The 26,577-nt window shown below is 39.0% G+C and overlaps 1 protein-coding gene across 6 annotated transcripts in view; it reads right to left on the bottom strand.

Annotated features, from left to right (window-relative positions):
• Window positions 1-26,577, bottom strand: part of ADRB2 (adrenoceptor beta 2) — a 138,642-nt gene that overhangs the window by 34,833 nt on the left and 77,232 nt on the right. The gene's annotated exons all lie outside the window — the stretch shown is intronic.

Consider the following 26,577-nt stretch of genomic DNA (forward strand, 5'->3'; position numbering starts at 1 on the left):
AGTGAAAGCTGTTTAGGAGCAATCCAATTCCAAGGCTTTTGTCACCTGGCCATTCCTAACCAAGACTAAGACCTTGCTCAAACTGGGGTTGATCAATCTAATAGGTTCTGCCTCTCTGAGAGAAGAGGGGGGCCAGCACTGGCAAGCCAATGCAAAACTAGATCTAATGTTCAACCCATAAAGTCTGTTGGGCCTTGGATGACTCAGACCAGGTCCATGGTTATAATGGTGGCCATGAACTCCTGAACTGCATCAGACTCCACATTCTTGCAGGGGCGGGGGCAGGGGGGAGAGGGTCAGACTGAAGTCCCCAAGGACTACACACCTTGGAGATTCAATGGCCAATCCAATCATGGAATCAAGTTCAGACATGGTTGTGTTGCTGCACAGCAGAGAGGTGTGATGGTATGTGGAGGCCAGTACAGCAGCAATGAAACCAACAGCTCCCCAGAGCTGAATTTCAGCTAGAAGGTCTCATAGCAGTTATCCACAGAGCAGAGCTTCTAAAATCCAGAAGCTTCCTGGATGACAATTATCAGCCCATCCATCATGGGCTTCAGCCAGCATTTATTACAGAACATTGGGTATAGCAACACATGCAATTTTCTTGCTTTGTTGAAATATGACAGGAAGAAGAATATTGTGACTTTGAGACATTGATATGGACAAGGTTTAGACTAATCTGGACATTCAGGACCTGAATCTTTGGACACCCATTGTCTTTTTTGACTCTTTAGAGTGATCACTATCCTTGTCTTAGGAAGAATTTCCAAGCCATACTAACATCCCATACACAACAAGCTGATCTGAGTTAAGGAGCATAGAACTTTTTTAGGAGTAATTGAAAATTATTTTTTTAAATCTATTTTTATACATCTTAGTTTCCATTTTTAACAGTTCCACATTTTGGTTTTGAGGTTAGTAGAAACTAGTAGAGTGCATAGGCTCTGTAAACACACATGGAAATGAAAAGATGAAATAAATGTAGGTCTCTTGCTTTTTTTTTCCCCACAAAACGTTTACAAAAAGCTTTCACATTAACATATATGAATCCATGATTAATTTTCAAAGGTTTCCCTGCCTCCCTCCAATATGCTGATGCTTTAAGACAAACACTACACGAGAAAGCTAATGCTGTGCTGCTGGGCTTTGATGGGACTAAGGCAGCTTAAAAGCCACATCAGATGTGCAATTTCTGGCTCAGGTTAGAGAACCATCACCTTGTTTTGTTCATGTTATTTAAAGCATGTTTATATCACTCTACTCCCTTTTCTAATTTTAGGGTGGTCTGCAATATAAAACACAATGACATGATTTACACCCTATTAATCTCAAGGCAGGCAATTGCACTATTTTCCAGCTCAAGCAGACTCACGGCTGCAGCTGAAATTATCTTGCCATTTCATGTCATTTCTAGGATTAATCATAGCTTAGTAATTAGCTACAGAGCATCTGCTATATGGCAATAATAAGAACAAAGCATGTATGAATTTAAAACAGATAAATTAGGATGGCTTTGGTTAATAAAGCACTGCATATAAGGGCTTTGGAACCTACAGTTTAAATATCCTTTCCCTGTCATCGCATCCCCATGTAGCAAGGCATAGGGTTCTCTAGGGAATAGCAAACCATTTTCCCCAACCTGGGGCCCTTCACATGCATTGGTCTTATGAATCAGAAATCACAGCCAGTATAAGCAATAAGAGAACTTATGGGGCTTCCAGAAGCAGCCAAAGATTCTGTCATTATTAACCATCATGACAGATGCTCACTCCACTGTCCAGCTCCCTGGATCCTAAAATTCTTACTCTCCAATCGAGTAGAGACTCATTATTAGCATATCCATCCAGGAGATGCAAACATGTTAACCTGCCTTTCACTTCTCTGATTTCAAAGATTATTGGGAGGTGGGGGAATAATTGGAATAATAAAGTTAGATAGTCCTTCCAAACTAGTTTTAATTATTCACACATAGCTGCATGAAGCCTTAAATGGGGTGTGGACATTAGAATGGTAAACATTGCTGGATCAGTGGGACACAAGCCAGACCCTTGATGCAGATGCTGGATTAAGTCAACATGTTGCCTTCTGACTTGTGGAAGAGTCTATATAATTAGCACTTTATGATTCAGTTCTATTTGTGACAGAGGAATGTGACTTAGCAAAATCTCTTGTATATTACATGAAAAGATGTGCCAAAAATGCATGGCTATAAATTTGGGGATTTGAACCATACTCTTATTTTTCATTATTGCACACAAATACCTAATAAAACTGCCTGGCTAGGGATCAGTGCTGCAGCACAACAAGAAATAAGACAAGTTTACTTGGCTTGGTTAGGGAAAGTCATAACTTCTGAGATTACTGCTTTTCACAAGAGGTCAACTGTCCAATGTACAAAGTATTTTGACCAAACTATTCCACATCACAAATTGCAATGAAGTAGTGAAAAAAATATAGATATTTTGCAGGATGATGAGAACATTGACTCTGGTTATTTAATATTTATTAGAAGAAATATTAACAGCCTTTTATCCTTCTTTCTGACTTACCTGGAGTCTTCATCTAGGGCATTTCTTTAATGATTTGTGCCACACTGATGACAGTATTGCCTATAAGCTAAGTAGCAATGATTCTTCACGCCTCCTATGAGCCATTGCTTATTACAATCTGTGATGAAATATGCTTTGGGGCCTAAAAATCTGATCATACTTTGACCAGCTACACAGAGAAAATAGCCTTTTTAGATAACAAAGAGATAACATGTTGGATGAGTGAAAATATGGAGGGAACTTGAGATCATATACACTTCTGGTCCAGACTGTTCTCTGTCTCTCTCTTTCTCTCTCGCTTATTCATTATGTTTATCACCCACCTATCCTTCAAGTAGCTCCAAAAATATATACAACTCACTCCCTAAACTAGATTAAGATATAAAGACTAAATTCATTAGTGAATTTTGTAGATGTGGGAGGATTTGAAGTTGGGTTTTCCTGTCTGAATCTAGGTCTTTAGCCCAGCTTTCCCCAGCCCTGGCAGACTCCCAAAGCTGGATTATAATTCCCAGCATTCTCAGAAATGGCCATCCTGGCCAGGGAATTATGGAAGCTGAAGTCTAGTATCTGGGAAGTTCTCAAGTGAGGAAGGTTGTTCTAATCACAACAGCATGTTGATACTCTCTTGTACTTGGATGAACAATTGAAATGTTCATCAAAATCACAAGCCAGCAAAGGAGACCCTGACACTTGCATTCATGTTAGATGGCCATCTCCAGAGAGTGATCCAAGATTTCTTTCTAGACTATAAAGTGCTGCTACACAAAGAGCACTTAGTCATGTTAGTCAGTGTCTAGAGTTTGCTGCCTAGAACAGAAACCCAAAGGCACTCATCCTCCATAAAAGGCTTACTTTACTCATGCACCACATTTCAAATACACATTCCTGCCTTATCTATCTTCTTCTACTCTCACATGGTGGGGCCAGACATGACTGTGGTTGTGCAAAGATGTATCCCATTCTCCCTTTAAAATGGGAGGGCATAAACTTACTGGAGTTACAGACATTGGCTGAACTATAATAACTATATAGGAATGTAACAGTGGAAAAATAGTATAATTGAATTATGGAGTATGCTGGAAGATGTAATAGCAGCTGCCTATATGGACAGCTTTAAAAAAAGATTGGGTAACTTCATGGAAGACAAGACTCTCAGTGCTACATGTCCCAATGGCAATATGATTGATATCAATATTGATTCAGTATTAGACACAGTATTAGTTGATGGGGACTCAGAGGACAAGGTTGCTATCACATTTATAGATACTATCACACTTACACTCTGTTCCAGCTTCCTTTGGGAGGAAGAGCAATGAATGAAAAGAAATAAACTCTTGGCATGCGTATGGGTTTACAGTGGGATTCTTGGTAGACCATGAACAACACTGAATGCTGAACTAAACAACCCTTGTCTCTGATCCAACAGGACTTTCTTTTATATTCTGAGATTCTTCCAATAGTCAATGGAGTTATTGGAACTTGCTGTTCTGTTCCCAGAGTAGTTCCTAGGTCATTAAAATCATACCATGTTTATTCATCATTTTTAAATAAGAACATATTGTGTATGTTATTGTTAGACAAAGACTTGTCCTTGATATTGTTTAGCAAACAAAAAGTTTATCATCCATATGTAATGGGAAAAAAATAGAATTCCACTGTGCAATCCACTGCTATTGTAGTTTAAATTATTGCATAGCAACTCTATATATTTTTCATTTTTATTATTTTATATATATATATATAAATATATATTATATATATTTTCATTTGGCGACTGTAGTTATCCCTGCTTTAAAAGTATACCTAAATGCAGGGCATTAGTGGAAGGGAAATAAATAACCTGCCCAGGCAGTTAAAATTCCATGCTACTGGTGACTTCCAGGGAAGGCATGGTGAAATGAAGACGTCTCCGAGAAAGTGGAGATGACGACCACAGCAAAGATCAAAGAACCGGTGAATAGACCAGTTTCTTCGAACCTCTCCAGACAAGAATGTGCTCCGGATGGTCACTCCTTGCGAGGAGACCTCAGGACGGCGGTCTCCAGCAGGTTTGAGTACCGGGAGCCGAAGGGATCGGTCATTTTGCTTGCAATCAAGATAGAGCCTTTTAAAGGGCGCTAAGTTTGCTAACCTCACTTTCTAATCAGTTTCAGAAATTGCCTATTTAACCATATCAAAGTTATTAGAGATCTTCAGAATGACAAGTTTGAAAAGTCACCTGGTATGTGTATCTTCAGTTATGTACAAAAACAAAAATTAACTACAGTATAAGTTTAAGAATTTGAAATAAACAGCAAAAAGGTAAATAAGGTTTTGATCTAAGAAAATTATAAACAGATTAAGGGTCCAGTTAAATTTGGAATATTGAAACTTTTACTATAAGATTTTGGAATTAACTATAAAAACTAAACAGCTTCTTGTGGAAACCAAAATTATTTTAACTACTGTAAATCATAACACAGATTAGAGATGTTATGATTTTAGAAATTGGACACTAGAGGGGACTAAAGATTCCAGGCAGAAAGAAAAAATACTGGGATTTACGAAATGACACAAACACTATAACATTGGAAATATTAAAGGAGATCTTTGAAGAATGGAGCCAGAAATTAGTAGCCACAATATCAACAGTGTCAATAATGATGCCTGCTTCTATGGATAGACTATGTCCAAAATATGTTAATGAAGGAATGACAGATGTGGAACAAACTTTGTCTGATATAGAAATAGTAAAATTAGAAATATTTGATTAAAAGAAATATGGCTTATAAGACAGAGAAGGTTCCCAAAGTGGAAATACAAATGACAGGCCAAGAGAATGACCCAGAAAAGGACTTTTTACTGGATATACAAAAGAAACTGGCTGAAGTTTTAAAAATTAAAGGGAAAAAACAAATGACAAACCAAGAGAATGATGCTTTTTTACTGGATAATGCTTTTTTACTGGATTTACAAAAGAGGCTTGCTAAAGCCTCGAAGAAGTCTGTGCAAGAGAAATCAAATCCTATGACAATATCTGAATGAATTAAAGACTAAGACTGTCAGAAGTACAAGGAAGGAATGTAAAGTTGGTTTATTTGATCAAGGTTAAAATAAGACATGCTTTTATAAAGGTCTGGCAACCCTTTACAGACTTTTTGCTGACACCAGGATTGAAAAATTGATGTTTTATGAATTTACTTATAGATAAGGGGTGGGTTATAGGATGAAGAGATATTTGTTTGTAATTTGTTTGTTATAAGGGGTGAAGAGTTACCAATTTTGTCTATACTTGTGATGGAGATTGGAAGTCACTTCTTTATATATTTCTTTTCTTTTTCTTTAGCATACTCTTTGTCTTTTCCTTTCTTCTTTCTTTTTCCTTGCACTTTTTCCTCTCTATTTTCCTTTCTTTTTCTAAGTTTAGTTTATTTTAGTTTTTACTAATAAAAATCTTTAATTAAAATTATACTGTATATTAAAAAAAAAAATCATGCTACTGGCAATTTCATACTGCATCAGGAAATATTTGAGTTTTTCCAGGCTATTAGTATTGAAAGGAAGAGAGGAGAACGTAAGGCAGGGGAAAGCTTATAGGCAAGGTCACAGGAAAAAATACATGCCAGCTCCAGCATTCATATGTTAGGGAACCACTGGAGAAGCTTCCAAATGCCAATTTCTGAACAGGAAAGGGACTTAGAGATTACTCTGGAAAATATTTAATTGGCATTATCAAGACGATACATAAAAGCTTCACTTTCATGTCTACTGTGCGTCCTGTGACTAAGGCCTGCTAAGGGTTAGGAAGAGATTTTGCAGAACCTTTTTCTCCAAAGGAAATCTTTTACAGTAGGGAAGAAAAGATTCATCAGCATGTTTTTAAGATGTGATTTAAGTTTATTGGCTGTTCCCATCAGCCACTATTCCTCAAAAACATGCTGGCTGTATTATTTTCTTTAGCATTTTGGTTAAAAGTAAGGCTAAAAAATGTCTCTCACAGAATGGGTAAAGCTTGCCTCAGGATGGAAAGTCAGGTTTGCCATGGAGAAGATGAATAAATACATATTAAATACCTGTTAATTGTATCTTATTCTCTTGCTGGAATTGAGTCTGGTATATATAATACTTTTTGCTATGTTCTAATAGCCATAACTTAATCCTATAAATCAGAGGCAATGGGATGTAGGGATTAAGGTGTGGGGGCTAGGACTGAGAAGATCCAGATTCAATTCTAGCCTTTGCTATGGAAACTTACTGAGTTATTTAGGGCCAATCATTCTTTCTCAGATCTAACTACCTCACAGAGTTGTTATGGTTGCTGGAAAAAATGGAGAAAAAGAATATCATCTGCCCTGCCTTGAATTCTTGGGAAAAAGATAGAATATACTGTAAATCTAACAAACAAAGAAATAAACAAATGAGTTGAAGGACACATAGATTTTGTATCCACAACTGTACCATTTGGAAAATTTCCCATCTGTGCAGAAGGATGTGGCAGGTGTCCATTCTAAAACAAGGGACTTTTCCATTTGAAAGCCTGGATTTTGTGAAGAGAGCAAGATTTTATGACTAGCTTGGAAGAAATCAGATGCACTTAGATTGATCCACAGCTCCATATTCATAGTTAACATAGTTATTGGGTTGGCTATAGTTCCATCACCTCTCCTCAGCAAGAGCGATGGCCTTGTCTAGGATGATAGGAGTGGTAGTCCAATCCTGTCAGAGCCACCAAATTAGGTGAGGCTAGACTACACAAAGGAAAGAGGAGAGAGTGATGAACTCATCACATCTGGTGAACAATGACATTTCAGGCCCTGGGTCCAGGGTACAGTTGTAACATGTGGATCATTATGGACTATAATAGCAAAGTAATAATAAAAAATGCTTTTCAAATGTTTTGCTTGCTGCAATTTGATCTAGGAACTTATTTGAGTTTTAACCTGTTGTTCTACCTCCACCTCTGATATCATCCTCCTGCTGTGATGTCTCCTTTGAGGCTGCTTCTGCCCCTTATTCGATTGTTCTCTTTAATATAACACAGTCATTGTCTGTTCCCCAATATGACTTTTTCTCTGTCCACTTTGATATTGCCAAATAAATAAATAAATAAATGCAGAGAGGGAGAGAAAGAGTACTTTGCTTGAAGAACAAAAAGCAGGGAGCACATGTCTTTAGCAAAGTGAATGATTTTCTAATCACAGCCATTTACTAAAGCTGAGCTGATGGGAGACAGGAGAGCTTTCCTCATCTTTATTCTTAATAGCCTCAAAATTGGCCATTGCTGTTGGAAGCATTTAGGAAAAATAAAAGCAGCTGGGGAAGAAGAGCAAGCCTCAAGAATATACTCCACAGAGTGTTTCATTTGGATTTGCACTGAGTTGCCTGCAATCGGATAGAACCTTTTATTAAAAGGCATTTATTACAATGCTGATTTTTTTTAATTGCCCTCATTACAGACAATGAGCACTGAAGAGTTTTAAAGCAACGCTCTCCATCTCCAGTCTCCTGTTTAGTCATTCCATGATGCTTCTGGGCATGTGCATGTACATGCATGTCTGTATCTGTTGGTGCATCGGAACCAATATTTTAAAATCATCACTGATACATCCCTGGTGAAAATAAGCTTTTATAGATTTTTCTAATGCTGCACAAATCTGCAAGACTTCAAGATAACCAGCCTTCTGAAACTTGGCTCTCTGGGGCAATTATTTTAGGAAGGCTCCTTGTAAAGAGAGTGGTAATAGAAGTATAGAAGAATTTTCCAGGTCCTCTGAAGCCAACTATTGTACACCGCTGAATAAAATGGGTGATTGTATTGCTGCTACCACAGCAGGAGGGTAGCCAGTGGGTTGTATGTCTCCAAAGCATTTCCCTTTAAGCAGAAGCTTTCTTTCTCAGCAAACTGAGTTCTACCAAGAGACTTTGATTCTTCATAAGAACATTCTGTAATCACAGTCAGGAAAATTAGCAACCCCTAAAAAATGGAACAAGTGTGTCCTACTGCTCCCTCGGCCATCTGAATTGTAAGCCCAATGCTAGCCTGTAGGTAGGCCAAAAGTCTTGGAGGGGCTGGCTGAAGAATTGGAAGCTATGCTGGTTTGAGCCAGCCAGAGCCATATCAGGTAACAAAAATTTTTAAAATGAGGCAATGGGGGTCTTCTCCTAGGTCCCCTGGCTGCAGGCTTGCCATGATCTGTTGAACAAGTCACATGAATTGAAGCTGATTTAATCAGCCACTCCAGGATTCCATGGTGCTGAATGTTCCATAAATCGAAAGTAATTTCATGTGAGAGAAGCATTAGTCTTATCCTTATGGGGAGCAATCCTAGTTAACCTTACATGTTTACAACACAGACCTAAAATCCCTCATTGTGTATTCATCAATTAGCCATATAGGTTTAGTAATTGCAGCAATCATAACCCAAACCCCATGAAGCCTAGCATGAGCAATAGCCCTAATAATCACCCATGGTTTCACCTCTTCAGTACTATTCTGCCTCACCAATGTCACCTATGAACGTACACACACCTGCAAGCTCATATTCACCCATGGGTTTCACAACATCTTTCCCATAACAACAACATAGTGGCTGGCAGCCAACCTAATAAATATTGTGATTCCACCAAGCATAAACTTCACCAGAGCTCCATGACCTGAAACAAAGAGGTCTGAATGGAGAATAGTGGATAGTAATGGGTTGGTGAGATTCTCTTAGTGCAACTTTCCTCAAGCTTGTACCTTTCACTTATATTGGAATACTTGTCTCTGCTAGGTTCAGAAGATGGGATTTGTAATCCAGCACAGCTGAAAAACATTAGGTTGGGAAAGGCTCTTTTAATTTCTTGACCAGGTTCTTTCCTGCCCCATAGCTGAAGGCAAGTGCTGAACTCTAGCAGTTGTCCTGTTCTGGCCAGTTCCAAGAAGCCTGCAATTAACCCTCCAAAGAGCCATATTTTTGGCATTTTTTTAAAAAAAGGTTTAGCACAATCTTCCCCAGTCTGATTGGACTACAATGCCCATCCACCCTACTAGGGATGGTTAATTGATGTCCTAGTCCCAAGCCTCTGGAGTACGGACTGCTGATCTCATATAAAAAGCTGCTTTTCCTTAGAAGTCAACTATTAAGCTGATCCAAACTATTTTTATAGTGATCATTATTTTTTCCTTCACACAGAGAAGATTTAGGAGTGTGAAATGAACTTCTTTTCCAATGGGTACATCAATATTCATCCTTCTGTAAACAGAACCTGCCCCTGCTGCTGGAACCACTTCAGATTATTCATATTGATTCAACAACTTCTAATGATTGAATGTGGTGTTCTTCAGAGCTAGCATTTAACAGGAAAACTTGATTGAATTTGTTGTTTTCTGCCTTATGGAACATTCTGTCAATTTGTAAATGAGGAATCACCGGATTATCTTTTTAATAAAAAATCCCATTTCTGAAGAATCTGTGTCTTACTTGAATGGAGTAATATAATGAGTGCATAGTTCCAAGTCCTCAGTCTCTAGAAAAATATTTTTAAAGGAAAGTAAAGACCAAATGTTGTCATAAACAGAACTCCTGGCTTTAGCAGCCCTGCATGCTTAGGTCTCTTGTGAGAGAAAACACCATCTATGCTGTAGGACAGAAGTGCAAAAATATATCCCAGATGGGGATATATTTGAGAGGGTATAGATGGCCTACCATCCTACCCTCTCAGAATAGTCCTTCTGAGGCGGACTTTTTAAATACTTTTTAAGAATTTGGAGTTTAAGGGGCAAAATGGGTGGCTTAAGTCTTCAGATTTTTGAGGAACCTATTCCACCTTTCAAGCTCTAGAAATCTCCTCCCCAGGTGGACCCTGGTCCTACTGATTTTTGAGGTATGGCTTGTGACATGTGCAAAGATAGTGCAGCCCTTTCATATATGGGTCTTGTACATCAATGCTATGGGATAATCACAAAAGAGCTGAAGCTCAAAATTGGTGTCAGGTCCAAAATAAAGATGCGTCATCCTTTTCCTGGGCCAGTGACAAAAAACGTGCACGCAGCCACGACAGAGAAAGAGCCTTGCAGGAAATTAGATTTCAAAACTGCCACATATCATTTTTTTCAAGTAGAAATATTATTAAGCCCATACCTGCTGGCATTAATATTATGACTGAATAACCTGCTTTCATCTCTCATAGGACATTACAAGAGCTCTAGACTAGAGCAAAATGACCATTGCTTTGCCTGATTGCAATATACAGTAAGAAGTGGTAATAACTTTAGCACTCAGGGACCTTACTTGCAATGACAGAATACTGCAATCTCTGCCCCAAACTGTACATTTTCAGAGCACGTACTCTTCACTGATTCCTATCTGAACGTTTCTCAAACTGCAAGGGTTCAGTGGTGTTTAGGGTGACTGGAGGAAGATGAATGTATGTCCTCTTTAATCTGCACACACTCTGAAGTGCAGATTCAAAAGTAACTCACAGTTTGCTGTCATAAATTTAAACTGATTAGTTTTAAAACAATTGTGATAATTGATGTTTTAAAAATGAAATTAAGGATGCCCTGCACTACAGTTCTCCAGAAGTGTGATCATCCACTCCAAGAGTTCCCCAGCCAGGCAACCATTGCTAAGAATGCTGCAAGTTAAAATTAACATAACTGGACAGCACCCAGATTGTGGGAAACTTTAGACTCTCCCAAGTATTCTGGATTTCCTAAGGATCTGACTCTCAGATAATGCATTTTCAAACACTGGCCAAGTTCTCAGAAATGGCTAGTACGTTGGCTAGTTCCTCACACGATGGTTGCAAGTTACTGTAAGTGATTATTTAACTATGGTGTATAAGGATGGAGCGTCACCCTTATACACCATAAACAGCATTTTCATTGCATATGGCACTGCCTAAATACATTTTTTAAAGTCATTTCATTCAGCAGCTAGTTATCCTCGATACAGATGTAGAGAAACCAAGCAAACATGCACACATGTGAAAACCAATTCTCGACTTTGGTTAGGGAGCCAGCAAATTTGCACAGGACTCGGTTATGCTATTTTTCTGTCTTTTCTGCCTGCAAGATGCAGTAAAATCAATTACTATGGACTTCTGATCTCTCACTGAATCTAGCCTAAACTACTTCAAAATCCTATTGTGCTCACTGAGCTTTCAAGTGAGCCTGAGTTAAAATCATAATATTTGAATTTCTAGCATCTTTGGGCTTTAATTAAACCCTTTTCAAACCAACCCAGGGAGTTCAGATATCAGAAATGTATTTACTTATTTGCTGACTTACTTACTTAGCATGCTGACCATTCCCAAAGGCTCTGGGCAGCTAACAATCTCATTATAAAATAAAATGATATCTGCAAAGAACGCCCCCCCCCCCCATATTACACACACACATATACAGAGAAGGGGGTCGAGAGAATAAAAAATATAGCAACCATAAAAGATAAAAGTCATATACTCATGAACCCCACCTTCAGTTGTAGCATATCCTCCTCCTATGCTTGGTGGAGTTAATGCTGTGGGCTAGTGCATCATGGGATGATTGCAGAATAAATAGTAATTTGGGAAGTTGGCATTTCCTCTCAGCTATGATCTCCTTGGAGGGCTTTAGACATTTGTTCTCAGCCTCAGCACCAACACTCTAGCAAAGCACCATTAAAAACATCAACAAAATTTATGTCAAGGGCTTAGAGTGGAAAGTGCTATAAAATAAAACCTATTAAGAAACCACATGGATAACTACTGATGAAAATAATTTTGAGATAAGAAAAGCAAAAAAAGCATATTTGCTTATTCCTAGTCCTAGAGAGCTGGAACCAGGATAGCAATAGTCAAATGACTAACTTCCCTGGGAGACCTGTATTTTGAGGTGTGTGATATGAAATGTATGGGAGAGACATTCAAGAAATACCAGAACAGCTAGGTTCCCCCTGAGCAAATTAACCTTTTGGAGGTCTTGTCATTTAGATTTCTGGAATCTGCAACCCTGAGGTTTTCATGTAATTTCATTGGACACTTCTAAACAAGGAAGAGCCTGGAGAAAAAACATCATCAGATAATAAATGCCTCTTTGCTTTTATCTTATTGATATCACAATTTTCTTCCATGATGTGGTATAGAGGGGGCATTGAAAACTGCAGAAAGTTTGCTTAATTTAGAACAGTCTTTCCCAACCTGGTCCTCTCCACTTGTTTGGGAATGTAGCTCCTAGAATTCAGCCGCTATTTCATATAAATCTAGAAGGTACCACATTGGGGAAGGCTGCTATATACAATCTGAGGAGTATAATTATAAAAATATTCAGACTCAATAAACTCAAGAGCAAATGCACTTTCTAACCCACTGCTTCTTCCTTTTGATTTCCTGTGCCATGTATGGAAACAGCAGGCTGGAAAAACAACTTTGGAACCTCCTGGGGCCCTCAAGGCAACTTCCAAGTAGTCATCTCCTGGCAGATGTCCACTGAAAATCCATTTCTTGGCTTACCATGAATGCTTACTGTTGTGTCAACAAATAAACTGGGACCTTTCTGGGTACTTAACAATGAGAAAGCAGAACAAGAGAGGAACTTATTTATAAAGAGAAGCTGAGTGCAGATCTTCCCCCTGAGATTTCACTGTCCCCAAGGCACCTCATGATGGGAAGATGTGGACATTCACCCAAATATTTTTCACTTTGTCATGAAACTTTTATTGACCTTCCATATTCAGCAACTCAGCAAGATACAAATTAGAATAAAATTAAATCTCTCTTGAAAGCAGAAGCAACTTTATTCCATTTCTTGGAATAAAGATGGAACTAGGTGAAAAATCTTTGTTCACCCTGAAAGGAGCCTTCCTGGTACTCTTGATGCTTGCTGAGTAAATACCCAGGACCAACCATAACTGATCCTACAATTTCAGCTTTGGTTGGGATACTCCCAATGAACAACCCTCCCTCAAACTACAGGCAATCGATTGGACTTTTGGAACTCAGAAATAATGTTGGTGGCCCAAGGAGGAAGACCTTGGATGATTCTCCATATGGGACTTATTTTCTTTCTCCCTAATTACTTTTAGATGATGGATGGAGATAAGATCATACTGTTCTGGAAGATATTTTAGGGTTCTATAAAGAAGATACATGTGATTGCTGCTGCTTCTGTTACCCTTTCTATAGTTGTACTATTATCTACATCTCTCTTTCCTAAACTACCTCCAGGTATGCTGGTTTATATTTTTCATAGTTCCCACCCAACTACTGACTATTGTTGGGGTTCTGAAATGTTACTACAAAAACCATGAGGAGGAGAGAGGATTCATTCCTACCTCATGGAGAGCCATGAGGAGGAGAGAAGGAAAATGAAGGAAACAGGAAAAAAGGCGGGCTCCAAGCCCCTCCCACACAAAGCAGCAAAGCTAGGCTGCAGCGAAGCCGCCCCTCCCTTTGTGCTTGTGTGAGACAGGCTTAGTTGAAACCCCATATTTTCCAATGCCCCTTCTTTTCAACCTTGCATGTCTCTGTGTCCCACAATATTTAGTTTTTCTTTTAGTTTCTGATAACTTGTTCTTGACAACGGCTTCATGAAGATGTCCGCTGTCATGTTTCCTGTGGGATAGTAGTTTAGTTTGATTAACCCTTCTTGTTGCAACTCTCTCACCACATGATACTTTACATCAATGTGCTTAGTTCTCCCACCTACTTTCTCTGACTGTGAAAGTCTGATGCAACTCTGATTGTCTTCAAAGATTTGTATAGGGGTTGGTTCATCTATACCCATGCTGCAAGCAATAATCTAAGCCACACAGTCTCATTACATGCATCTGTTGCTGCCACATACTCTGCTTCTGCAGAAGACTGTGCTATTGTGCTTTGCTTGTGACTTCCCCAGCTCACTGTTCCACCCCCGCAGAAAAATACATAGCCACTAGTGGACTTACGGTTAGCAATGTTTTCTGCCCAGTCTGCATCTGTGAATCCCACTAGTCTAGGATTCTTAGTGGCTGGCAGTTTTAGTTTTAGGTGCATGGTCCCCTTTAGGTACCTTCCCACCCTCCTGACACCAGTCCAGTCTCTCTGTGTGGGCGTGCTTGTCCTTCTGCATAGAATGCCCACTGCAGCTGCAATGTCTGGTCTAGTGGTGGTGGCTAGATACAACAATTTTCCTATGGCACTTCTATATTTATTGTTCTCTGGTAGGAGATCGCTGGGTTCTTGTTGCTTGTGGAAAGCTGTCTCCATCAGTGTAGGTGCAGGATTGGCATTTTGCAATCCTAAGCTTTCCAACAGTTCTAGAATCTTTTGGTTCTGACTTAGAAGAAAGCTCCCATCTTCTTCTCTCTCGATCTGTATTCCTAAGTAGTAGCTGGCATTGCCCAGACGCTTCACTTCTACTTCTCTATTTAGTTGAGAAACAATATTGTTAAAGTCCCTCTTGTTATTGTGGCAAATCATTAAATCATCCACATAACAAAGTATATACACATCCATCCCATTTCTGTGTCTTGTGTATAGGCAGGGATCAGCTTTTCCTTGAACGAAACCCTGGTCAAGAAGTATTTGGTTTAACTTCTTGTTCCGCGCTCTGGCTGCTTGCTTCAGGCCATAAATCCCCTTCTGAAGCTTGCAAATAAGATGCTTGGTATTGGGATTAATGAAGCCTGGAGGCTGTGTCATGTAAAGTTCTTCTATCTCCCATGTAAAAATGCAGTTTTAACATCTAAGTGTTCAACGTTCATGTTCCTGGATGCTACTAGACTTAGAAGCATTCTAATTGTGCTGTGTTTCACAACAGGAGCAAACATTCTTCATAGTCCTGTCCATATTTCTGTGAGTAGCCTTTTGCTACCAATCTGGCCTTGTACCTTTGTACTTCGCCATTCTCGTCTTGTTTTGCCTTGAACACCCACTTACAACCTATGGCCTTCTTGCCTTTTGGTAGTTTAGTTAAAGTCCATGTTTTGTTTTTGTACAAAGCATCTAGCTCCTCTTGTGCTGCCCTTTTCCACTTACTTGCCTCACCTGCTGGCGTTTGCAGCACCTCATTCCACGATGCGGGTTCACTTGGTAGCGACAACCTTGTGAGGTAGGTAAGTCTGTCAGCTGGAACTCCTTTGTTGGGTCGACTCGTGATGAGCGTCTCAGAGCAGGTTCAGTAGCAACGACTGGTGGTTCACTCTCTTCTGCATCCTCGGCCTCATCATCTCTCTCTGGTGGAGTCTCTTCCTGGACTTCCATCTCCCTCTGGGTTGGTGTGGTTGTATCTTCTGGTGTCAGGCTGAACATTTCAGGCTGGTAACTGCTGCTGCTGGTTTCTCCACGGTCATTATCCACCTGAGTGCAGCAGCCTCTCTCCCTCTCATCAAAGTATACCACTCTGCATATGCTTACTCTTCCCGTCTTTGGGTTCAGGATTCTGTATCCCTTGCTTCCTGGAGCGTAGCCAATCATGACCCTTTCTTCATCTCTAGGGTCTAGTTTGGATCTCCTCTCTTTTGGTAAGTGGGCATAGGCGTTAGATCCAAACACTCTTAAATGTTTGACACTTGGTTTTCACCCAAAGCTCAAAAGGCGTTACCTTATTGGCTCTGGTTGGCAATCTATTTTGTAAGTATGTAGCTCGATAACAGCATCTGCCCAGTATTTGTCAGGTAGATCTGCCTCTAACAGCATACACCTTACCATGTCCATCAATTATCTGTTTTTTCGTTCTGCGACTCCATTACTCTCTGGCGTGTAAGGAGTGGTTAATCTGTGCTCTATGCCTAGTTGTGTCAGGTATGTCTGCATGGTGTTAGAAATGAACTCACTGCCTCTGTCGCTTTGAAGGGCTTGAGGGGTCTGGTTGAATTTATTCCTTACCATAGCAACATATGTCTTCAGTATATCCCCAGTTTGGGACTTTTCCTTCATCAGGTAGGTTATACAATACCTGGAAAAATCATCTATAAAACATATTATGTATTCGTTTCCACCTGTTGATGCTTGAAGAGGTCCACATAAATCAGTCTGGATAAGTTCAAGTGGTTTAGTTGCACACCTTTCCCTTTGTTTGGGTATGGCAGGCCTTGTTGCCTTTCCTCTGATGCACACTACACACTTTGACTGGTATTTTTCGCGATTGCTTAGTTCAAGGTCTCTTACCATATTTTCCTTCTTCATTCTAAAAATTGCATCAGAGTCCCTGTGGGCAAACCACTTGTGCCATATGGTGGCACTGATGTCCTTCTTTCTCTGCTGCTGTTGGCAGGAGAGGCTGACATCTGGTGGTGGCTGTTCACAGTTCACCTGGTACACTCCATTTTTCTCAAAGCCTGTAACATAAATCTGGCTACCACTGGTTACTTCACATGTTCTATTGGCTTTAAACATTACATTGAAACCTTTTCTGTTTAATGACCACACACTCAGCAAATTGGTTGTCAATTGTGGTACATAATATGCATCTGTCACTATGAGGTCTTTGTTTTTTCTTCATTAAAACATCTCAAGGGTATTTTTCCTTTTCTTCTTATTGAGATGGAATTCCCATCAGCAAGAGCAATGTTCCCTTGTGGCTATTCATTCAGTTCACTAAAGTTATCTCTGTTCCCACAAAGATGTTGGCTTGCACCTGAATCTAAGTTCCATTGACTTTTGGTTTCATTAGAATTAGCTCCAAGAGCATTTTCTGCTCTGAAAACTGTACACAGAGCTAATTTTTCTTTGGAATTCCTTCCTTTTGAAAAATCCTTTTTGTCTCTGCTTTTACAAAATCTAGCTTTGTGCCCTGGCTTGTTGCAGGAATGACAAACAATGGGTTTATTGTTCTGCTGATGAGCAATCAATGGCTTCTGCTCACATTTCCCTTTTTCTGCCAGGTAACTTTTGTTGACTTTTTATGAAAATAAAAACAATTTTTCTGTCTCCTCACTACACTTCTAATTGCTTCAAACAATTGAGACAAATTCATCCCTTGTAAATTCTGCGCTGCTACAAAAGGGTAATATTTGTCAGGTAATGAGCTTAGTAGAAAAGCCATTTTTAGTCTTTCATTCATGAGATTTTGAATTGTGCTCAGCCTTTCAAAGATAGACTGCATTCTCAATAAATGCTTGTTAATATCCTCATCTTCTAAAAAACTAGATGCAATCAGTTCCTTCAGTAACGAAATAATCTTCTGATCATCATTTTCTAAATATAATGTCCTCAGGTTCTCAATCATTTCTTTGGCAGTGGGAAGATCTTTTATTTCTGCCAGTCTGTGATCAGGTAGTGAACTAGAAATTAAAATCATGGCCCTTTTGTTCTTCTGTTCCCATAATCTCTTGGCTTCCTCAGAATCCACTGGTTGTGGTTGAAGGGAATCTAAACAATCTAGACTGTCCTGAAAGTCCAATCGTAGCTTTAGTCTGTATAGCCAAGCTGAAAAATTGTCTTCATTCAACTTTGGGATGGGGGAAAGCCCCTCCTCCCTCTCCATTAAAAGGAGAGAAAAAAATATCTGAACTGAGCCCTTTTTTTTTTTAATGTGCAAGCAGTTTCTTGGCTATAAGACCAAAGAAACCTCCTGGGCTGATACGCTGGGCCCATAACCCAATGTTGGGGTTCTGAAATGTTACTACAAAAACCCTGAGGAGGAGAGAGGATTCATTCCTACCTCGTGGAGAGCCATGAGGAGAAGAGAAGGAAAATGAAGGAAACAGGAAAAAAGGCGGGCTCCAAGCCCCTCCCACACAAAGCAGCAAAGCTAGGCCGCAGCGAAGCCGCCCCCCCCCCCTTTGTGCTTGTTGGCTTGGTTGAAACCCCATATTTTCCAACAACTATGAGCTTTGTAGGCTCCAGGTGAAGGAAAACTGATGGATATTTTCATTTCTATTTTTGAAATACAAGATGGATATAAGTGTAAAAATATCATACATATGCTTTCTAAAAATACAATAAAATATATTTCTGTGCACATGAGTACTTTGGAGGAAATCAAAACTCATATGTCACTGAAAAACATGTTAGTCTATTCATTTGCAAATAGGAAATCCCAAGCACAAGGGAATTAACCACAATTACACAATGTCTGGGCCCAGCTAAGATATTTAGCATGTCAGGTAATACATTTTGTCCTAACAGTCCTCTTGTTCATGCTCAGAAGCAGATCAAAATGTTTACATTCTCTAAGCAACTGTATTAGAGCAGAAGATAAACAAAGTCTTCGTTAAAGATTCATGTGATGTATGGAATCAGCTAGAATGCTTTTTATCTTCTGAACCTCTTTTACCTCAGAGCAATTTTTAAATAAAAGACTTAGGGAAAAAACAGGCTTATAATTCATCAGGATAAAGAAGCCTGCTTTTCTTCTTTCAACCATAGCTTCTGGAATAGCTAGAAGATTTTAGTAATTTTGAAACACAGTTTTCAGTTTGTAATACCACCAGTGTATCTGTGCATATGCACACACACATACATACATGTATTTATGTGTACATCTACAGAACTTTTGTATATATAATATAAATACTTCAAGAGTTTGCCTTAACGCATAGAATTCCATAGTTCTTCCAGGAACTCTGACTTCAGTGTTGAACAAAACAATAATCTGTATTTTTTCAAATAGTAAAGAAGTGGTTGTGGAATGGCAGTAAATGTGTTGTACATTCTTCTTATAGCTTGCTTTTTCTTCTTACTAATGCTGTCAGAGAAAAAGATATCCTCTGTCTGCGATGCAGTACAATCCAAGTCCACTCTAATATAAAGTCTCATTCAAAGAAGTCTTGTAAGTTTCTTATCACATCCAAGTATTAATCATGTCTGATCCTGTTTAGCTTTCTGAGGTGAACCAAGGTTAGTTACAGACTGCTACCCAGCTGGGCAATTTGGATATAAGGAACAATGAAAAAAACAACAGAGAACTTGAAGATCTCCAGTTAGCACTTGGACAAGAAATGTGATATCACCCAGGTTATGCATGGTTACGAGGGTGTAACTGCACAACAGAGAGGGTTCAAGAAGGTGATATATCTGCAGATTTCTTATGTGATTAAAACACAATATGGCCACAAGAAAAGTTAAAGAGGCATGGATCCTGAGGCTGTACTAAAACTGTTTATTGTAATCCAAAATCCCATTATAACAGAGAGTTTTCTTTTTCTTGTTCGTGGCTTTGCTAAAAGGCTTTTGTGCAGATTTCTCCCCTTATAAATAACAAACAATACATCCTGCCCTTCTAGCTGCTTTGGGTAGAAGCTACTTCCCGAATATTCTGTGTACAACTGAGTACTGATTTCATTCTCCTCAGCCTAGAGTCCTTAGGAACCTGTCATAAAAGTACACATATCAGTTTCTCTCTCACAACTGCTATTTCTATGTTCATTATGAATGATCTTTTATACCTTGGCAAGCTATGTAATGTTTGGTGGAGAAGCTGGTGAAGATTTAATGATTTATTTTAAAATTAGGCTGAATAAAGTTATTTTGTATGGCTATGACAGCATTTGTAGTTTTTCTTTTCTTTTCTTTTTGCATGCAAAGAATATTAAAAAAAAAAAAAGAATAAGGAATATGATACAAGGAAGTCAGTAATGAATGATCCAGTTATTTTACAATGTTCTTTCCCACAGGTTTGGGTTCTTCTCTTATTGAGGACAATTACAGATCAATATGGTTCAGGTCAATCTCACAAAAACATCATCATGTCGGCTTTTCCAGGGAGGCATTCCTAAATATGGGTTATGATCATGCACTCAGCGCATTTAAACAACATATCGGAGACCTAGAAGCCCAACAGGACCAGTCTGTTCTACCTAAGAATGTTTTTCTCAGCAGTCAAGCCCCTTTTTACAAACCAGAGAGATACTTACACCACATAACTGTTTCCAACTTCTGAAGAGCACTAACATTAGCACGCTTCAATGCTCTCCCCACAGCAGAGGGGAGAGGGCCGATGCAAAAAAGTCCCCTATAAGCTGAGGCTGTGCCCCTGTAGACAAGGGGCTGTTGAAACTACAGCTCATGACCTCTTATACTGTACCTCTATAAGGGCTCAAGGACCCACCTTATAATGCCTTACCTGGTAAAACACCTGGGAAATTCTGATCTTTTTTATGTGCAGTTTTTGTTATCAGCTCAGTATGATTCACTGTCCTTGAAGGTAGCTAAATTTTGTTATACTGCCTGTAAAATTAGGCAGACTTTTATTATCCACTGACGAACCCACCACCAATTGTAATATTTTATCTTGTTTTGTTTTTTACTTTATTTTTATTTTTAATGTGTTTTTGTTTGCAATTCTGGTCAGTGACCGTAATAAAAAATATTCATATTATTTTATAACATGAGTTTGCTTGTAAACTAGGAATGTGTGATAAAAGCCAGGCCTTGTACGTTCCTAGGCATGTGCAAACCAGGTAATATTGATAGATGCCAATGTTTATGATGTATGCTCACTTTTTCCTACAAATGATGTATATTTGCTTTATTTACGTACAAGCAAAGTACAGTAGGCAGCACAATCAACAACCTTATTTGAAAATTTCCAAGAGAATATATTGCAACTTTGCTGGCTTCTGGCCCCAATAAAGTTTTATTTATTCATCTACCTATCCTGTCTATATTGCAATGTTGGCGTTCAAGTAATGGAAAAGGTGAATTATGGAAGCTGATAAAAAACATGGCTGATTGACAGGTTAGAAGCAAAGAGCACTTCAAACTGGGCCAAGTATATCCATTTCACCCCATCCCTACTGGAAAAGATCACACTGACTCCACATCAACTCTCCTCTGACTGATTATCATCAGTATTACTACTACTACTATAACTACTGATACTATTTAATAGCTTTATTACAGCTGTTCCCTCCAAAAGACTCTGGGCAGCTTATCACATATACAGTTTAAACAATTAAAAATATAATAACAAAACATAACAGCCCAGGCAATAAAACAGCAGCCATAACAGTCAAAAAGCACAACAGGGCTTCCAGAAACATACTGACCCCAGGTCTGGGGTTCCTAAGATACAGTGAAGGGTTGAGCCTCTGCTTTGTAGATGGAAGAACCCACTTCTGATCTCTGGCTGCTCCAAGTAATCTAGGAAAACCTGGAGAGCTGCTGTTAGTCAACTGAAACCGTCCTAAGCTAGTTGCACTAAGGTATAATTTATAACAAGGTTAATCCCCATGTCCCTAGTTTAGAACCTGGAATCCTTTTCCTGGCAAGTCATGAAACTGCCAGATTTATGGAAAAAGTGATCTTACCTCAAAGATTAAACAGCACACATACAGGAAAAATAGAGCAATATGTTGCAGCAGTGAATGCTACCTGCATGAAGACAATCACCTTTGACTACAGCTTTGTCCACTCCCTGAAAAAAAAAAAATTCTTCAACTGCCCATGCTTTCAACACAGCTTTTAATGAAGTCTAGACTCTGGTGGATGTGATAGTACAATGGCTGGAAGAAATCACAAAATTAAAACTGAATCCCTGTGGTCCTTTAGAGAATGTCCCAGGGCCCATAGGCTTCTTTAGATTTTCTACTTTGAATGCAGATGGAAAGAGATCTGGCCTTGGAGAGGAAAATCTGGTTCCCCATCCCCAAGAAGCCTCTAAGAGTGAGTCTTTCCAATACTGCAGTTCACTATTCAGAAAGCAGAAAAATGAGTTGTGCTGAGGGAAAGTCAGATGCCTGCCATGAGGAGCTATGAAACATTTGATTCCAAAAACCTTCCGGTTCCCAGTCATGCCCGTAATCAGACTGCTAACCTATGCTTGTTCAGGTACTGTAGGAGGTAACTTCTATTGACCTCAAAAGGAGTGGATTCTGTTAAAGAAAGGGAGGGAGGAAGAATGGGGAGGAAGCAAATCTTTCTTTACTTCTACCTTAGAGGCAGGAGTATGACAAAGCTTGAGACAGAGTTCTGCTTTGGAGTCTTCTGCTCTGGAGTCTTTGCAGAGCTACTCATGATGAAGCACAGAGCAAAAGTCAATCATTTCTATTGAATCTGGTGAAGTAGTGAACCTTGGGAAGCTGTTTTGGATAAACTACTTTACATTTGCTGTAGAAGTTTGATGGGATCAGCTTTTTTCATACTGTTCTAACAAAATTGCCACATTTGTCAGCAAAGAACAAGAAAGCTTGTCAACTGGGCCAATATTGTTGGATGTTATGACATGCACTTACTCAAAATTTAGTTTCAGTGGTACACATCATGAAAAGAGTCAAGGCATTATATACATTAAGGAGGGGAGATGTGTATCTTTGTGTGATAATTTTGCACACTCACATAAGCAGCACTTGGCTGATCTTGTCTGGGCTCAGAAACTAAGCAGGGTTAGAAGGCCAGATGATACTTGGATGGGAGATTTGAAGAGATTACCAGGACTGTAGGCTAAATTGAGAAGTTGAAAAAATATCCCAGAAGAAGGCAAAGACAAACCATTTCTATATCCTGCAAGAAATTACATAGGCATGTCCATGTGGTCACCATGAGTTGAACTTGACTTGAGGAAGATCTACCTTCACACAGATAATGGGAGGATTGAAATAAGAGTTGATGGAAAGTTAATGTGACTAAGGAAAAAAAGTAGGATCCAACTAGCTATCTACTTGGATGACTGTTCTTAAATAGCAGTCCTATATGTGTTATAAAGTCATCTGCTTTTAAAGTTGAAAGACAAAAAGGAATTGTTTTCTGCCATTATTGTACCCTTTCAGGTTTTTACAGTTCATTTTATGGCAGTCATTTATTTTCATCAATATAACACTAAGAAACTGATGGGTGCTGGACAAAGAACCAGAGGACCAAATTATATCAGTAACTGCCTTCCACTTTCAAAGGGCCCATCAGATGTAAAATACTTCATACATAATTCATAATTCCCATTCATGTATGTTATAAATGCCATAGCTTTGAAAAATCCAGCTGCAGAATAATTTGATGGTAGTGATGGTGGTGAAGTTTTGCATGGAAACTCTTCTAACCAGGCTGTAAGATCCATTGTTAATTTACTTTTAACCTTTTGTTCTTATCCCAATGGTGTGATCGCTAGCCATGGTCCTGAACCCAAGCCAAAAATCTCAGCCAGGACCAGCCGAAGCTCTGGAATGGGAAGTTCTGTATCAGGCAGCTATATCTTCCTTTATATGTTCTGACATGAGCCATCATCTAATTTGGACATCAATACCCCCAACTGAGCAGGACAGTAAAGGAGAGAGAAATGCATAAACAGGCAGTGGAACTAATGGGAGAAATTCAGTTAAGCCAAAGCAAAATGAATTAGCTTGTCCCATCTCCTTGGAAAAAGATTTTCTGCTCATTTGCATGCCAAGTAGATACCAAATAAAACAAAGCAGGTGTGTTATTTGTTATGAAAGGCACCATCCCAGCAGCCAAGTATATACTTCTCTAGATTATGTTGCAATTAATTTAATTTAGCATCAAAAATCTCGACTTTTCTATTCCATTATGTTTCCCAAGGTTTCATAAGAGCTAAACTTTCTTCTCAGAGTGCTTGTCTGCAGAATTCAGGAGGAAGTTATTGCTTCATTCCCATTTAATTTCCATGGTAACAAAGTCATGGCACCAAGCCCAAAAGCTGAGAGGTGACAATATGCAAATATGAGTCTTTTCCCACCCACCCTGCTCCACAAGGGCTGGTGTTAGACTTATGGAGACAGAAAGAAAATAATACACACCCAGAAGGGAGGGGAAATTGACTTTTTTCCCTCTCTGTAGGAAAACGTATAGAGAGATGGAAATGGCTTGGTTTTCTATTAGCTATAGCACTTTGAAATATCTTTGTCATAAAATGTCTGACATCTCCAGGTGAAACATAATATATTCAGAGACTGCTTCTTCCTCATACACAAAAATGCATCCACAACCTTTCTTGCACCCACAGTCTCACTGAAGTAAAATATAAAGATGATAAAACTGCAAGGATTCATGCAGATTATGATCCCAAGGTATATTGGGCTTCTTAAAGAAAAGACATCCCTAAACCTAATGGCTCTTTATTTTAACAGCCTTGTGCAGCACAGTAATCTGAAGTAACTGATTTTCCTCCCTTGCTCTAAAATGTCATCTTCACATTTTAAAGATTATACCAGACCATACTAGAGTTTTATTTATATCGTGATAGATAAAAGTCCATTTGGTTTGATGAGTTGCACAGCAGCGTCTGTGGGGGAGAAAGGGAATCACCATTTGCAAAAATGGAGGCAGAGCATAACAATGCAGGCTCCCACTCCTTCTGAACCTGTGCATGAGACACTGATGCACATACAAGAAGGGCAACACTCCACCCATCATCTTGCCCATTTTGATATACACATCAAAATGCTGCTGGATCTGCGTATAGGCAGGCAGGAATGAGAGAGGAGGTATCTGTTCTTCTCCGGGAGAACCTGTTCCCTCACTTGGGTATCTACCAACATTGTTGAAGAAAGGAGAATATGACTATTATTGGTTATACATGTTGATTTTTCAGTAATGTTTATATCCATCCACCATCAACAACTAAATTAAAAGGAAATCATGGAAACTGAAATTAGTGACAAGGCAGAAAAATTCTCCTGATTTTTTTTTCATATTAGTTCACATTCACTTTGATAAAAGAGAATGTTCGTTACAAATTATTTCAAAGAGAATTTCAGTTAATTCTCCTAGGTGGAATGTGATGTTCTTGTACTTAATGTATTTAGTGATAAGGTAACTAAGCCAACTTGACTGAACTTGAAAACCTACGCACAATCAGAAATCTTGAAGAAAACAAAGGCAGATCACTTCATATTGTTCCAAAGAAAGCTGTATTAATATGTCCATATAGCCATCAGCAATCATGGTCAACTTGAAGGAGAATTTATCTTCTCCTAGGCAAAGAATTTTTGGAAATGTCTTGTCTTTCATTGTATGGTCCCCACTGTAGCAATCTGCAGCATCCCTGGCTTCATACAATTCAAAGAAAAAACATCACGAAGGAACTCCTTTTATCGGTTTTGTACATTAGTGGTACTACTGTGATTGCTAAAAGTGAGTCTTGCTCTTGAGAAGTAGTTGATTAATTTCTTTTTCCATCCTGGACAAATTCAGAGGTCTGTCCTTCCGAATTGTCTGCCCACAAACTTGATGGGGGATTTCAAGAGGTAATTTATGTCTTGATTAACTGAATGTGTGTTCCTTATAATGCTGCAGCCCTACAATGGTACTACAATGAGGTTTTCATGACAGAAGTAAAAGTGAATCTGCAAAATACTTCTAGTTGAGGCTGGAAACAGCATTTGCCACAATGGAAACAATCCTTTCTAACACCTTCAAATCAAAATATACATTCAAATAATGAGTGAGAGCTATCTGCAGGACTCTGCCTGGGCCCATGCAACACGCTAAACCTGAGTAAAGAAAACACATTTGCTGTGTTCACGCAACATGGCACACTCAAACAGTGTGTAGTGAGAAAGGAATTCTGGGCTCCATAATTAAGGTGGCCTGCTCTTCCATGTTATAATGGTTCTTTTTTTTTTTTAATAACCATTATGTTCCATCTAATTTATTATCCTCCTGTTCCCTCTTCTCCTTGAAGCAGTAAAATAAGGATGGGCTACACCTGTTAATACAACTGTGTGAAAGACATTTGAAAATCATTGCTGGTTCAATAAACACTTTCCAGTTCAATATTTCTTTCCATATCTGGTGTTGAACATGAAACCAGGAAGCATTGCAAATGAGAGCCCTCTTACTTCTGAACCTAAAAGCAAATGCAAAGCTGAAGTTGTCAGTCCCAGATTTAAAATAGGAAAAAGAGAATTTCTCAGAGCTTCTAGAAAGCCTTTTGATGTGATCAGTAAACAGGAATGTCATTAACTGTTCAAAGGGACCGGAGTAGTCATGTCAGTTTCTCCATCAAGCTTTGCTTAGTATTGGCTTGCTGCCAATATTCCTTTCCCACCTTGCTTATTTCTACCCATTTTGGTACCAGGGCATCCTATGGCCCTCAAAGGTATGAACCTAATGATAGCTGGAGTACCTGCCTATCAACTTTCCTCCTTGCTCCTGAGGCTGCTTCTCTGCATTATTGAGAGAGACTACTGGATGCATGCCTATG

Source organism: Python bivittatus, unplaced genomic scaffold, assembly GCF_059951505.1.
Source record: "Python bivittatus isolate LINGU-HERP-01145 unplaced genomic scaffold, Pbiv_v1 ctg000080_np1212, whole genome shotgun sequence".
In the NCBI taxonomy this organism is placed as follows: Eukaryota; Metazoa; Chordata; class Lepidosauria; order Squamata; family Pythonidae; genus Python; species Python bivittatus.